Genomic DNA, 15,362 nt, shown 5'->3' with positions numbered 1-15,362 from the left:
AACTCTTTAATCTGCTTGTTGTGTGATGTTAGACTTGTTAGATCGTTGCTTTGGACGTTAGGAAGCTTTCTTGTGGCTTGGGATCGAGTTTTGTGGTTGCAAGAACGAAGATCCGGCGAGAAGCTTCGGGGAAAACAAGATGCTCGGCATTGCATCGGTCAATGCATATCTTGCATCGGTCGATGCAAGTGCGAGGACGACGCGTAAAACTCTAGGGTTTCGTGTTATGTCGAGCATGCGTCGGTCGATGCAGACTGGGTGTCGGTCGATACAAGTTACACTTGCATCGGTCGATGCAGCTTCTGTGTCGGTCGATACAAGTTACACTTGCATCGGTCGATGCAGCTTCTGTGTCAGTCGATGCATCCCCATGTGGTGTCGGTCGATGCATGTTGGTGTCGGTCGATGCAGAGTCCTGGTTTGTCGTTTGTAGTTTGTTTATTGTTGTTTGATGGTTAGAGATGACTCTATTGCTTGTGTGTATAGCCCAATAGATGGGAGGATTGCCTTACTGAGTGTTTATAAAATACTCATGCATTGCAATGCGTGTTTGTGGTGCAGGTAAAGGCAAAGTGTGATTGTGGAATCAAGGCAATGAAGAGGAAGATGTTCTAGGGACTCGATTGGATGTTGTCTCGCATTGCAAGGTTGCTAGAGTTGAGTCATTAGAAACATTGCTAGGTTGCTGGTTTCATGTTTTCTGATGTTTGGTTATTGGATATGGATTATGTTATAATATTGGTTATTATTAGTATTGTTATTCCGCTGTTGATTGTGATTGTGGTTAGGTGCCTAGTGGGTATGGGACCACTAGTTGTAGTTTATTTATTCTTATATTATTATTTCTTATCTATTATTTTAAAAAAAAACGGGTCGGATCGTTTCAGTTTGGTATCAGAGCCCTTACGGTTCTAGCTTTGGGTTCACTAGGTTTCTGTTGTGATGTTTGTGATTGCATGTCTTGATTGATTATGTGAGTTAGTCAATTGTGTGTGGCATGGAGTCCTAGAACATCCTCTTCGAGCCTATAGTGTGATTCCACGGTGAGTTTATGTTTCTGTGTTATAATAGTAATTGTTTGGTTAGTCTTCTGTTCATGGTACTGCAGATGGCTAGAGATGGTACTGTTGCTGGTCGTGGTCATGGACGGGGACGTGGTCGTGGACACGGATGTGGTCGTGGTAGGGGCAGAGTCTCGAAGGTTAGTGAGACCGAGGACCAGAGTGTGACAGTTGAGGGTGTCGGCGAGTCGCAGGATGTTTCGAGGGATTCAGTGAGTGTGGCCGGAGGGGGCGGTGTTGATGCTCCAGTGGCCAGTGCTGCTAGGGTTCCAGGTGTGGGAGTCCCAGTGGGTAGAGTCCCTGGAGTTGACTTTGCGGCTATGCTAGCACAGGTGTTAGAGCGGTTACCACCTTTGGTACCTGCTCAGGCTTAGGTGGTGCCACCAGTGGTGGCGGAGGAGCGGCAGCCAGTGGCTGCGGATGTGGGAGAACATGAGATCAGTGGCTTCTAGGATAGTGCAGCGGGAGATGACTTGGGCTGACTTCGTCATGGAGTTCAACCGCAAGTATTTTCCTAGAGAGGCATTGGACCGGTTGGAGGTGCAGTTCCTTCAGTTATCTCAGGGAACGCGGTCAGTGCGGGAGCTGGACTTTGAGTTTAGTCGACTTCTTTGTTATGGGGGTCGGCTATGGAGCCTGAGGAGGATCAGATCAGGAGGTTCTTGAGGGCTCTACGTGATAATTTGAGAGTTCACTGTAGAGGGCGGAGTTATGCTGCGCGTGCAGAGCTGGTTGAGACTGCAGCAGAAATTGAGGGGGATATCCGGGCACATTCAGTGGCGGTTAGTCCAGCAGTTCAGCCTAGTAGGGCTCAGCAGCAGGGTGGTTCTAGCAGGGGCGGTAGGCCTGCACAGGGAACCAAGAGGAGGTGGGAGGCTACGCAGAGGCCGAGTGGTGCGAGTTGCTTCAGTTGTGGGAGCAACGATCACAAGGTTGCTAGTTGTCCCAAGAAAAGTGTTCCGACGGCAGCGGCTCGTGTATGCTATCATTGCAGGGAGCCAGGGCATATCAGGCCCATGTGTCCCAAGTTGCAACCGGTAGCAGTGGCAGCGTTGCAGCAGGTGCAGCCTGGGGGTCAACAGGTGGCACGGATTGAGCAGGCGCCACGGGTTTAGACGACTGTAGAGACTGGTGGAACCAGTGCTGGGGCGATCACAGGTATAATTTCTGGTACTTAAACTTTGTGAATTTTAGTAGGTTCAGATTTTATGTTTTTCCTATGATAAAGTATTAGGTTCTCAACACATGAGGTTTGTGTAGGGACCTTGTTGGTGGGCGGGTTTAAGTCCCATGTTATGTTTGATTCTGGAGCTTCTCATAGCTTCATTACTCCGGAGTGTGCAGAGAGCGCGGGAATCAGAGGGGATCCCGGGGAGCGTACAAGAGTTGTCAGAGTTGCGGGAGGCAAGTTCTTGAGAGTTATTGGACGAGCTAGAGGGGTTGATATTCAGATCACACGAGAGTCGTGGCCAGCGGATTTGCTTATCCAGTGGAGTTGTACGATGTTATTCTCGGGATGGATTGGTTGCATCGGCATATGGTGCATTTGGATTGCCATCAGGGTAGAGTGGAGTTTGAGAGTCCAGTAGGGAAGTTTGTTTTTCAGGGTATTAGACCGACTTCGGGGAGTCTCGTGATCTCAGCCATTCAGGCTGGGAAGATGATCGAGAAGGACCGTGAGGCTTATTTGGTTACTATATCTATGCCAGAGTCAGTGGGGAAGTCTACGGTTAGCGGTATTCCGGTAGTGGAGGAGTTTGAGGATGTGTTCCAGTCTTTGCAAGGATTACCACCCTCTCGGTCGGATCCTTTTACCATTGACGTGGAACCGGGGACGACGCCGTTATCCAAGGCTTCTTACAGAATGGCTCCAGCAGAGATGGCAGAGCTGAAGAAGCAGCTAGAGGATTTGTTGAGTAAGGGATTCATCCGTCCTAGTGTATCACCGTGGGGAGCGCCGGTGTTGTTTGTCAAGAAGAAGGATGGGCATTATGAGTTTGTGGTGATGCCTTTCGGGTTGACTAACGCGCCAGCAGCGTTTATGAGATTGATGGACAGTGTGTTTCAGGAGTTTCTGGACGTGTCTGTCATCATTTTCATCGACGATATCCTGGTTTATTCTAAGAGTCCTGAGGAGCATACAATTCATTTGAGGGCAGTTCTGGAGAAGCTGCGGGAGCAGAAGTAGTTTGCCAAGTTGAGCAAGTGCAGTTTTTGGCAGCGTGAGATGGGTTTTCAGGGTCACATTGTTTCGGCAGAGGAGGTCTCTGTAGATCCGGACAAGATTCAGGTTATCAGGGATTGGCCTAGACCGCATAATGCCACAGAGATCGGGAGTTTTCTTGGTTTGGCAGGTTATTACAGGAGGTTTGTGCAGGGTTTTGCAAGTAGAGCACGCCCTATGACTAAGTTGACAGGGAAGGATGTTCCGTTTGTTTGGTCACAGGAGTGTGAGGAGGGCTTTGAAATCCTTAAGGAGATGTTGACTACTACGCCAGTGTTGGCTTTGCCTGAGCAGGGAGAACCCTATGTGGTTTATACTGATGCATCTAGAGTGGGTTTGGGGTGTGTGTTGATGCAGCATGGGAAGGTGATTGCCTATGCTTCGCGGCAGTTGCGGAAGCCTGAGGGCAACTATCCTAATCATGATTTGGAGATGGCTGCTGTAGTTTTTGCCCTGAAGATTTGAAGATCTTATCTTTATGGTGCAAAGGTACATGTGTTTACAGATCATAAGAGCCAGAAGTATATATTCACTCAGCCTGAGCTGAATTGAGACAGAGGCGGTGGATGGAACTTGTGGCGGATTATGATTTGGAGATAGCCTATCACCCTGGTAAGGCTAACACAGTTGCAGACGCTCTGAGTCGGAAGAGGGTAGCTTCGGCAAATTATCTAATTGGGAATATGTAAGATTAATATGTTAACCCAAAAAAAAGATTAACATATGCGTCTTCTTTTCTTAATACTATATTTAAAAATTATTGTAATATTTTTAAATTGTTTTATTTAATTAATATTTTCATTTTTGAATTATTCGAGATTCATATATTATCATGCTTATAACTGAAAGATAGTTACAATTCATTTGAGAGTTCATTTGAGAGTTCACAGCGTCACATGGAAGTCGGAACTGATCCAGATTAAAAGACTAATATGTTTACTGCAAAATATCAAATGAATCAGATATATTAATCAAAAGAAAAAATTGAAACATGTAACGCATAAAGATCAATACTTTATATCGAAATCTCCTCAAATCTTCACATTTTTCGGTGGTTCAAGTCCATTCTACACAAATCTCATTACAGCAATAAATTTAATGTATTGTTGCTTTTGTTCTTAATAAAGATCAATATTTTATATCAGAATCTCATTAATTCTTTGCAATATTTTATATTTCCGCACTAATTTCCTTATGGCTATACAAAACTTATACATCAATTTGACTTAATGAGATTGAAATCGAATAAGCATACTGCAATGGCTTGAAGAGCTGTCTAAGGTTCAATCGAATAAGCATACTGCAATGAATTGAAGAGAAGAAGAAGATTTGAAGCATACTAAAATTCCTTTAACTGTTACATTCCAATTTGGAGCTTCGAATGACTTACACATCTCTCCAATTCTTTCATTTCTTCTTCGTCTTCTTCATCTAAGTGAGGTTGATTCCCGCAGGTAAAGGGGACAGAGACGTCGATGTCGACGGTGGAGTGCGTGTCTCTGCTGCGGTTATGTTGGAAAGAAAAAAAATGTCGCCGTTCTGTAAAGGAGGAGATAAGCACTTGACAAAAAAACCTCCCATTACGCTAATATTAGGTCATTTATGACAAAAAAACCTCCCATTACGTCATCTCCCATTACCAGTTTTTGTAAACATTCTCATTTGTATGGTTTATGTTCGTGGCCCATGTATGATTTGTTAAAATTATTACACAATTATTACAATACAATATGATTTAGCTGTCAAAAAAAATATATATATATATGATTTAAATCACGTATACTAATTCCATTAAAGAAATCCAAAATTGTTAATATATTATTATCTTTTAAAAATAAAAAATAAGAAATAAAGTACCAAACACTATAAAAAACCTCTAAAAAAAAAAAAAAAAACAATTCATGAGAGAAAAAGTCAAAAGAGCATGTAAAACAATATATAGGAAATATACACAAAATTACGTATACAAATCTCCACAACATCCCAAACTTGATTTAAAAAAAAAAGAAAAAGACTCCTATTATACCCAAGTGACGTGGCTATCACAATTTATCTTCTAATCTATACTAATAAAAAGTAGAAGCTATAAGCTCCTAAATCCATTCACATAGGATTTTAAACAACCAATAGAAATTTGACATATTCTATATTAAAAATTATTTTAAACAACCTATCATGATTTGACATGTTATTCATTAATATTTTTTAAATTTACAGAATTTTTTAGAAAAAGGAAAATTTTAAATTTATGAAAATCAAAGAACTAAGTACAATATCCCACATCGGCTAAAAATTTTTTAGACAATGGTTCAAAACCAGTATAAATAAGATTAATATGTTTCCAACAACGAATGAGCAGGAAAGCTTGATTTATCATGCGTCCAAGTTTAAAAGTTTTTTTTGGTTTGATCTAGTTTTTTATTTGATCAAATTAAAACTCTAAAAAGTTTCAAAAAATATTATAATATTTAAATTTTTAAAAGTTCTTAGCTTTTAAAAAGTTGTTAAATATTATAAGTTTTAAATTTAAAATTTTAAAATATTATAAATATTGATGTAAAACATAAATTATCTTATTTTTCTACATTTGTGCTTTTTATTTCTTATGAGCTGTAAAACATATTTTTGTGTATGATTTTACAGATGAGTTGATATTCTTTTATTAATTTTTTATTTTTGGGTCTAAGGAAGAATGATTGACATCGCAAGACCTTAATTTGATGTATGAGTCAAATTTTGAGGTTTAAAGAAGAAAGATGGACGACAACCACACATGTTTTATTAGCTATACATAGGCATTACCAGAGTTACGGTTGTCACGGTTAAGATTTATTAACAATCGGTTATGGTTAGAAATTTTTGTAACTTTAACCTTAACCGTTTAACAAACGGTTAAACGGTTTTGTTTAAATACGGTTATGGTTCAAGCGGTTACTGTTATATACGGTTACGATTATTTGATAATATGATACGGTTGATATTATTTGATGATATAATATAATTAATCATATGATTCATATTAAATAAATAATTATTAGTATATTTTATTATGTTTTTAAAATACTATAAACCAAGTAAGAATTTTGGTTTGAGAAGTTTCTAAACGCGTGGATCTAAAACCAAATAAGTATATAGATAAAATTGTCAATAATTGGGTGCATGTGTTTACTATGCTCGTAATCATGAATTTCATTAATTTTATGAGAAAAGAAATGATTTTGTTCTTGGCTTTGATGGGTTAACAAGTTGTGTAGTAGTCTAAAAAAAAGGTTTTCAATGGAAGAATGTGAAGAAGTTGACGAGGAAGAAAAAGAAAGAGAGTATAACGAAGAACCAAACGGTAAAAGTTTTTTTAAAAGACCAATCGGCATCAGAGATTTCAGTATTTAACATTTTTGAAATTATGAAAAAAAATTATATTAATATACTTATAAGTGTATGTACAATATCCCACATCGCGTAAAAAATTAAGACAATGGTTCAGAACCATTATAAATAAGAGTAATATATGCTTTAAACTACGAATGAGCAAGAATCTTGATTTATCAAGCTTCCAAATCTAAAAGTTTTATTTGGTTAATCCGGTTCTTTGTTTTAGCAAATTAAAACTTTTAGAAGTTTTAATATAATATTCTAATTTTTCTAAGCAAAAAACTTTTAAAATTTTAAAAATTTGAAACTATTATAAATATATTGAAACTTTAAAACTTTCAAATAAGTCTAAGTATTTTTCAAACATGATAAACATTTGAATTATATATAAATTTTAAAATATTATAAGTATTCAAACTCCATTAAAAAATTTAAAGTCTACGATTTTTGGGTTTAAAAAAAGAAGAAGGATTGATGACAAACATCATCATCATTCATTGATGTTGTTTGGGATAATTTTTGGGTTTAAAGAAGAAAGGAGGGACGACAACACATATGTTTTATTAGTTATACATGTGTTCATGTTAATGTTACTTTCTCTGCAAGTAATTTGCAATTTTGTAGTTTTAAAAACTTGTTTTGAAAATAATAGAGTGTAGCTGGTGTCTATGCTGGTCTTTAAGAAATGCACAAATCTTACGAGAAAATAATGTAATGATTTTTCTGGCTTTGTGTGTGTCTATCTATATATATATCATGACGAGGTTTTTGGTTTCTTCAACTTGTTCAAGAAAATTTATTCTTAACTTTCAGATTCTTACAAGGTACATGGAGGCAGCAAACGAACATCCAAACGTACTGAAAATAATTTACAATTTGGTAGGAGTAAATGGTAAAAGAGAATTGAGTTTCGAGTTCGAAAGGTCAAATGAACGACGTTGTTTCGAGTAACTAATTCATAAGTTTATGGAACTATACGTTTGGTTAAGGTTTTAAATTTCTTGCTTTGTTTTTAACCACATAATAGTGAATGTCATACATAGATGAAGATGAAGAGGATGCGAAAAAGTAAAGAAGATGATGAGGAAGAAGAAGCGGACGATGAAAATAACAATGCCAATGACCATGAAAATTTGACAATGAAGATGATCATAAGGTATCTGAAAATATGAAAAACGATCAATGTGAAAAGAAATACGAAGACATATGTGTTAGTGGATAATTAAATATGTGACAACCCGTCCTGCGGACCCCACTAGCCTCACTGCTAGCCGCCCCAACGGACCCCAAGCTGGCCTTGCAGGGCATCGATCCTAACCCCTCACTGGGCAAATGGAACTATTCATCCAAATACACAGTAGGTTATTGGTGCGCCAGGCGTTCCTCAAACCCTGGTCCCCACCCTTTAACATCCTTCCCACAGGACAAGCTGGGGGCTAGCAGGGTCCACGGACTGTTCGTTGGGGCAGCTAGCAGAGGGCTAGTGGGGTCCGCGGGACGGGTTGTCATAAAATATGAGAAAACAAAAATGATTCATGACCAGAATCATGTCCTAAACTTATCATTCCTATGTGTTAGTGGACAGAATCATGTCCTAAACTTATCATTCCCACATCCTCTCATGGCCAACTGCAAATGCCATGGAGTTATACTCTTCACTTTCAGATATCTGCTAGCGTTTCCAGCTAACTCAAGAACCTCTGCAGTCACAAACTCAAGGATTGAATCAGCAAACGGCAGCGGTGGCACCAACTCTACCGTGTGCACTTGAGTTGCCTGTGAATACCACCCAATGGAAACTGAAATAAGCTGAACTTGACCAACAGAAATTTTCAAAACTTTAGCCTCTAGTATAAGAACAATATCACTAGAAATTTGACCAATAATTAAACAAGTAAACATCAAGAACATCAGACCGCATTGAGAGAAGTTAGATACCTTTCTTGCAGCCATCAATACTCACCATCTCAAGTTTATTAGAAACTCAGCCTCACGATAATACAGGATGACTTACAGTCCCAAAAGTAGCAACTTCCTACACCCAAAAACATTTGTAAGAACAAAGTTAAACAACACAGATGGGGAAACAACAACAAAAATATATATACATGGAAAGAGTAGAGAGTCGTAGAAAACACTTACATGGGGGAGCAATATCGTTGTTGTGTTTAGGTTACATCATTCATAAAACTCATAGGTCAAATGAAATTTAAAGTGGTGTGTTTAGAAGAGGAAATGGACATTACAAATAAGAGACTATAAAGTTAATAACTTTGTGATTGATTCCAGCTTTTAGGACAGTGGAGCTGCTCATCAACGCACATGGAATGTTATGTCTTCTCTTGACGCATGTGAGAGAGGCTTAGACTCTTCTAGTGGTTGCGGAGAGAGAAACGAATATCTCTTCAACTTTAGCAGCTAAAAACAAACAAGCACAGCTAAACTACAAAGCTTTAGCAGACCTGCAAATTTTTCTTACTTGCCAATCTAAGAAAAGTTTAACAAGGAGCAAAAATTAATGTTTAATTTGCCTCTTCTCGTTAAAATCAGATACACTATTTGCAACAAGGACCAATTATGAATGTTCTGTTCCAACATCCAATGAATTCAGATTATCAGTTATTAGAAACACATGATTTGATAAAAATTTCAATATGAGATTGGAGATCGAGATATCTCAACAATAGAAAAAATATAAAAAACAATTTCTTCTACAAAGATGACCGGATATATCAAATAGCATTCACTAGCCACAAGCACATTCCATACAGAAACGAGTAAATAAGAATCTCACAGGTTATATCTACTCAGGTTCTAGGTTGGTAAGAGACATAAAAAGGACAAATATAGACAAGAGACACATAAGACAACTCACTGAAGAGTAGGCTCGTTTTGCTATTGTTGAGAACTGAGATAGGCTCAATGCTCAATGGTAGAAGAATCAAGTAGATCTCCGAATGAAGGATAACAGAGAGAAGAATGACTGAACATTAGCTTCGTTGGAAGATAAGGATGCTCGAACGAGAGATTCGAGAGAGGCTTCACGGTCATCGAATCGGAATCGAAAGAGAAGATGTCGATGCGGTTGTTTTAATCATCGAGGAAGCTTCCGACGGTGATTCAGTGGCCGGAGGAAGTGTTGGCGGCCCGGAGAGATGAGAAGACCATGGCGTAGAATGGATAAGGCGAATCGTAGGTTACGGCGGCGAAAATGGTGAAAGAGAGGAGAGAGATCTGCGAAGTGTTGTTTTTCGGGTCTAAGCTTTTTTTTTGTTTGTCCGTCTCCAAAGTCCAAACAGTATAACAAAGGGAAATGTTACATTTTTTTTCCTAAGTGTTGGTTCTAGTTTCCAAAGTCATTTTTGCTATGAACTTGCTACATTTAGCGTTGTTTATTACGATGTTACAATATTTTGTGTCACAAAATATGTAGCAATTTTGCTACAAATTATATATGTTACTATTTGTCATTATATAGCTACATTTAATAACTAATTAGCTACAATATCTATTAATTTAAATTTTATCACTATTTTGTAACAGTTTGTAGATATTATTTGTTACTAATTTGTTTGTAGCAAAAAAATGTAACTATATGATACAAATTTACTAGTTCTTTAACCTGGGCAGAGCGTACCTACGGTGGATCCTGTGCTCTGAAGAAATGTGGCTCTCCATTCCTTCTGGATTCAGGTGAGCTCTTTGTAAGAAAACCCAACTAAGGTCATTGAAGACAGCAAACCTCTATGGAAAATCTTCGTTGTGGGTCAATTTTATCGCAAAGCTCCATCATTTGGTAAGATTCGAGCTATTGTGAACCTCATTTGGAGCAAATGGCATAACGACATCACCATCACGAAGCTCGTCACACCAAATACTTTTCGCTACAAGATCCCAAATGTCTCCACGGAATTGTCGACTGCAAGATGCGACTTAAAATACAGTCGCTAAATTTAGCGACTACATTGCGATTGTTTTGCTACTCATTGGCTACTAAAATAAAACAGTCGCCGAGTAGTTGCTAATTCGAGACTGATGCATAATGTCGCAGTGTAGTCGTCAATTTGCGACGACTTTGGAGACCAATTTAACAGTCGCCAAATGTTTTGACTAAAGAGCTACTCTTTGGTGACTATTTTTTTTTTTTTAATTTGGGCCTTAAACAAAATTTGGGCCGTAACAAAACAACGAAAACACAAAACCCTCATTCATCTTCTTCCCCGAGCAAACCCTAATCCCTCATTTCTCTTATCATTCGACAAACCTTAGCCCCTAATATCTCATTTCTCTCCTAAACTGACAAACCCTAATCTCCTCATATCTCTTCTCAATCGACAAACCCTCATTTCTCTTCTTAATCGAGAAACCATAGCACATAATCTTCTCATTTCTCTTCATTTATTCCTGAAAACCCTAGATCTCAATTTCTCTCAATCGACAAACCCTTGCATCTCTCGATTTCGATTGCTGGAGTAAAGAAAAGAGGAGGAGGAAGAAGAAACCCCTCAAGTCGAAACTCAAAAACGGCAAATCGAAGACCCGCTAGTCTTCCTAGCCAGTATGACTTCACGCCGGCGAACCCTCACTTACCGGACACTGATTCTCAAGGAATTCCTGTCCCAATCCTCCAGCCTCCAGTGAGACCTACACCTTCTTACAGGGACTATCCACTTCCGACAAATCTGTTCAGGAACTCCAAGCAGACATCCTTTTCTGGACCATCGCCTTACAACGTAACTCCAAGCAGACATCCTTTTCCTCAACCTCTCGCTTCTGCGACGAATCCATCAGAATTCTCAAGTCAACTTTGAGAGTCTCCTCATCTTTCAGTCATGTACCATCCTCGAAGGTCTCCTCAAGTCTCAAGTCAACCTCGACAATCTACTCAACCAGTCCCAAATCATCCTCGACCCTTTACTCAACCTCGAACAGCCTCTGCATCACATCATAGCTCTCAAGCGCAAAACTCACATGAGGAGGTCGAACCTCAAAAACGGCAAATCAAAGACCCGCTAGTCTTCTTAGCCAGTATGACTTCACGCCGGCGAACCCTCACTTACCGGACACTGATTCTCAAGGAATTCCTGTCCCAATCCTCCAGCCTCCAGTGAGACCTACACCTTCTTACAGGGACTATCCACTTCCGACAAATCTGTTCAGGAAGTCCATGCAGATATCCTTTTCTGGACCATCGCCTTACAACGTAACTCCAAGCAGACATCCTTTTCCTCAACCTCTCGCTTCTGTGACGAATCCACCAGAATTCTCAAGTCAACTTTGAGAGTCTCCTCATCCTTCAGTCATGTACCATCCTCGAAGGTCTCCTCAAGTCTCAAGTCAACCTCGACAATCTACTCAACCAGTCCCAAATCATCCTCGACCCTATACTCAACCTCGAACAGCCTCTGCATCGCATCATGGCTCTCAAGCGTAAAACTCACATGAGGAAGAAGAAGACGGAGCTGATTCTGAGGATGACAGTTTAAGGAAATCAAATCTCCCAGCTGATGTACTTGCTGCTTTACATGACATGCTTGTCCAGCCAGCCAGTCCTCTCTCCTTGTTTATAGCCTGGGACCACCTGGTGATTTACTTCTTAGTTGATTATAATTAGGATCTTTAGGTTTGTTTGTGTTTGGAACATCTTGTGTTTGTGTTTGATTAGATTGATTAGTATTTGGATTGGAAGTTTTGACTTGTGTTTGTGTTTCGAACCGTTTGTGTTTGATTATATATTTTTTAGGATTTTCACTTCCGATATGTTTGTGTTTGAAGGTTTGGTAAGGACAAGTCAAAACTTACCCGAAAGATTACAAAGGTTTTTACAAACAAGTTTGATGGGCCATATTACAGTTGGGTTGTGTTTCTAATCAAAGAAGAGAAAAATACTTCTTGGAATTCACAGTAAACTTCTACTCCTTTCAATTTGACTACTGTATTTATAGTTTTTTTTTGGTTTTTCGATCACTAACACTTGTCTCTCTTCTTCTTTTGTAGAAAACACACATCTGGGATCCCTCACTTACCAGTGTGGTTGAAGAAAAGTTCTACACCATTTGTCAAAGTCGTATGTAAGACATGGTTTCCAAGGCAGCAGGTCAGCGAGATCAAGCAAAACCGATTTGGATTGAGAGTACTCTTTGGAAAGAAATGTGTGACTAGTAGGACACCGAAGAAGCCATGGCAAAGAGTGCAACCACTTCAGCAGCTCGAATGTCTGACCGTAATGGTCTTGGTCCTCACAAACATGTATCAGGGCCGAAGTCTTACTTACAAATCGAACAAGATATGGTGAGTTACTTCTTTACCTTTTCATTGTTTAATAAGTTACTTCCTCACCTTTTCATTGTCTACCATTTCAGGAAGTAGAATTGGGAAGACCGCTAACTATTCCTGAAGTTTTCTTCAGGACCCATACCAAAAAGGATGGTACCTTTGTCGATAAGAAAGCACAAGCGGTTCATGAGGTACTTCACGTCGATCAGAGCTATCTCACGAGGAGGATGATGAGCTCTTTCTTCAGGTAATTTGCTTCTTTCTAATAAGTTATTAAGTTTTTCATTGTTAAGTAATTATGTTAACTCTTTATCTATGTTTTGTTATGCAGTCTACTTTCATAAGCGATAGAGGAACATACTTTGGAGTTGGAAGCCTAGGGAGTTACATCAACGGGAAGCGGAAGTTCTTTAGAAACTCTTCTTCTTTCACAAGCCTGCAACAACAGCTTGAAGAAGCTAACCACAAAATAGAGTAACAAGCAGCTCTACAAGCCGAGCGTGAAGCTGAGGCTTCACGGGTTGCAGCTGAGGCTTTACGGGTTGCATCTGAGCAACAAGCAAAGATCAAACGCTTGGTGAGCTTCCTCAAGACTAACCCAATGTCGCCTTCCTCGAGTCTCAAACCAATGACCCCATCCCTGCTGATGTTCAAAGTTAGGTTCCTTCACTATCCCTCCTTCCCTCATGACCTTAAAAACTTTTGTAATGGTTGTACTTATGTATGTTAAAACTGTTTGTAGAACTTATGAATGGTTGTTTGGATGTTTTCTAGAACTTATGTATGTTGAAACTTGTGTCTTTGTTTAATTTCATGTTTGTTATGTTTTAGTTATAGTTTTTAAAATCAGTTTTGGTATTACAAAATCAAGTAATTCAATTTTACCGGATTTAAAAAACAAACCTGATAAATCGATAATTAAACAGTCGTAAAACTGTCATCAAAACATACACAAATCATTGACCAAAATAGTCCCAAATGAGTAACGAAATCAGTCACTAAAGCGTTGCAATTTTGTCGCCACTTTTAGCGACTGTTTGGCGAGGGAACAACGACCAAAACTATCGTTCGCCAAATAGTAGCTCCGTACCGACTATTTAGCGACTGATTATTTTAGGGACGCTCTGTTTAGCGACTACGGACGTCAGTCGCCAATGAGTCGCTACTAGGTAGTTTGCGACTGTATAGTGACTGTTTTTGTAGTCAGCAATTCTATGTTTTCTAGTAGTGCTAAACAGAGAGTTCTGAAGGAAGGAATTTGGTCCATTGATGGCTCGACTATGTTTGTAGCAGAGTGGACTCCGGGTGTTCTACCATCGAAGCCATCGTTTAAGACAGCCCATGTCTGGTGTTCAACCGTAGAAGCCATCATATAAGACAGCCCCTGTCTGGATTAAACTTCGCACACTACAAGAAAACACGGTTTTTCCGACTACGATCGGCGACTAAAAGCGTAGTCGTTAAATTTAGCGACAATTTACCCACTAACACTACAAGAAATACTTGCATTGATAGCATTACGTTTTAGCACAATTTACTGCAATGCTATCGTAGATGAGTTAGTAATTTTGTTATTAAGCGGCAAAGTCACTTAGTCCGCCAAACACTTAGCCAATATTTCACAAACTTTACACTTTACTATTTTTCCCAAAAGGAAAGTCACTTTCACGACAAACCCTAAGTCTCAACTCTCTCGAAGCTTTCGTGAGACCCACCAAATCAAACCCACAAATCGCTCTCTCAGACCCTCAATTTGCTTCACCAGGCAAGAATTGAACTCGCCGGAAACACCCGTGAAAGTAACGGCGACAACCAAGCTTTTAGTCGCCGACCCTAATTTCGTATATCTCGGATTTGATCTTGAACCGAAGGCATGTCTTGCTTCCTCTTACTGTTTCTTTCTTTCTTTTACTATGGGTTCTTTTCCTTTGATTGTAAACAACGATTCTATGTGATTTCATAGTTTTCCTCTTTTATTTGCATCCATATGTTTTGATTGAAGCTCAAATATGTTTATTTGTTTCGATTCCGTCAAGAAATTGGATAAATTCATAGTTGTTTTGGAAATGCAAGACATTTGCTCAATCTGTGTACTTTTGATTTGTTCATTATAAGGGCTTTGCGATTTTGTTTAAGCGTAGTATGTGAAAGGATTTGCGATTTTGTGTAAGCGTAGTATGTGAAAATTAATTTCAAATAAAAGAACAAAATTTTAGGTTATGTATCCGAATTAAGAACATTAGTTTAAGATCTGAGTTTTAGTTAGTCTATCCGAGTAAAGCTTCTCCACCATTTTTACATATAGGTTGTGTATCTAATTTAAGAACATGTTTTGATGATTATTTGTTTACCGTGATTGTTTCAAATCTGTTTATTTGTTTGATTTCCTCATAAATCTTATACTCTTTCAATACTTATGTTTTGCAAGT

General features: G+C 38.9%; 1 long non-coding RNA gene across 3 annotated transcripts; it reads right to left on the bottom strand.

Annotated features, from left to right (window-relative positions):
- LOC104699908 lies at window positions 8,173–9,998 on the bottom strand. Of its 3 annotated transcripts, none has more exons than XR_002033076.1 (3): window positions 8,800–9,998; window positions 8,596–8,692; window positions 8,173–8,466 (listed from the first exon to the last, which is right to left on the bottom strand). It is a non-coding gene; the product is annotated as an uncharacterized LOC104699908 (long non-coding RNA). The 3 variants fall into 3 exon arrangements; XR_753466.2 differs by having other exon boundaries at window positions 8,173–8,433; XR_002033075.1 differs by having other exon boundaries at window positions 8,173–8,692.

This window comes from Camelina sativa, chromosome 1 (genome assembly GCF_000633955.1).
Source record: "Camelina sativa cultivar DH55 chromosome 1, Cs, whole genome shotgun sequence".
Taxonomy (NCBI): domain Eukaryota; kingdom Viridiplantae; phylum Streptophyta; class Magnoliopsida; order Brassicales; family Brassicaceae; genus Camelina; species Camelina sativa.
The sequence above is the reverse complement of the archived record's forward strand: the minus strand, read 5'-3'. Positions and strand labels throughout refer to the sequence as shown.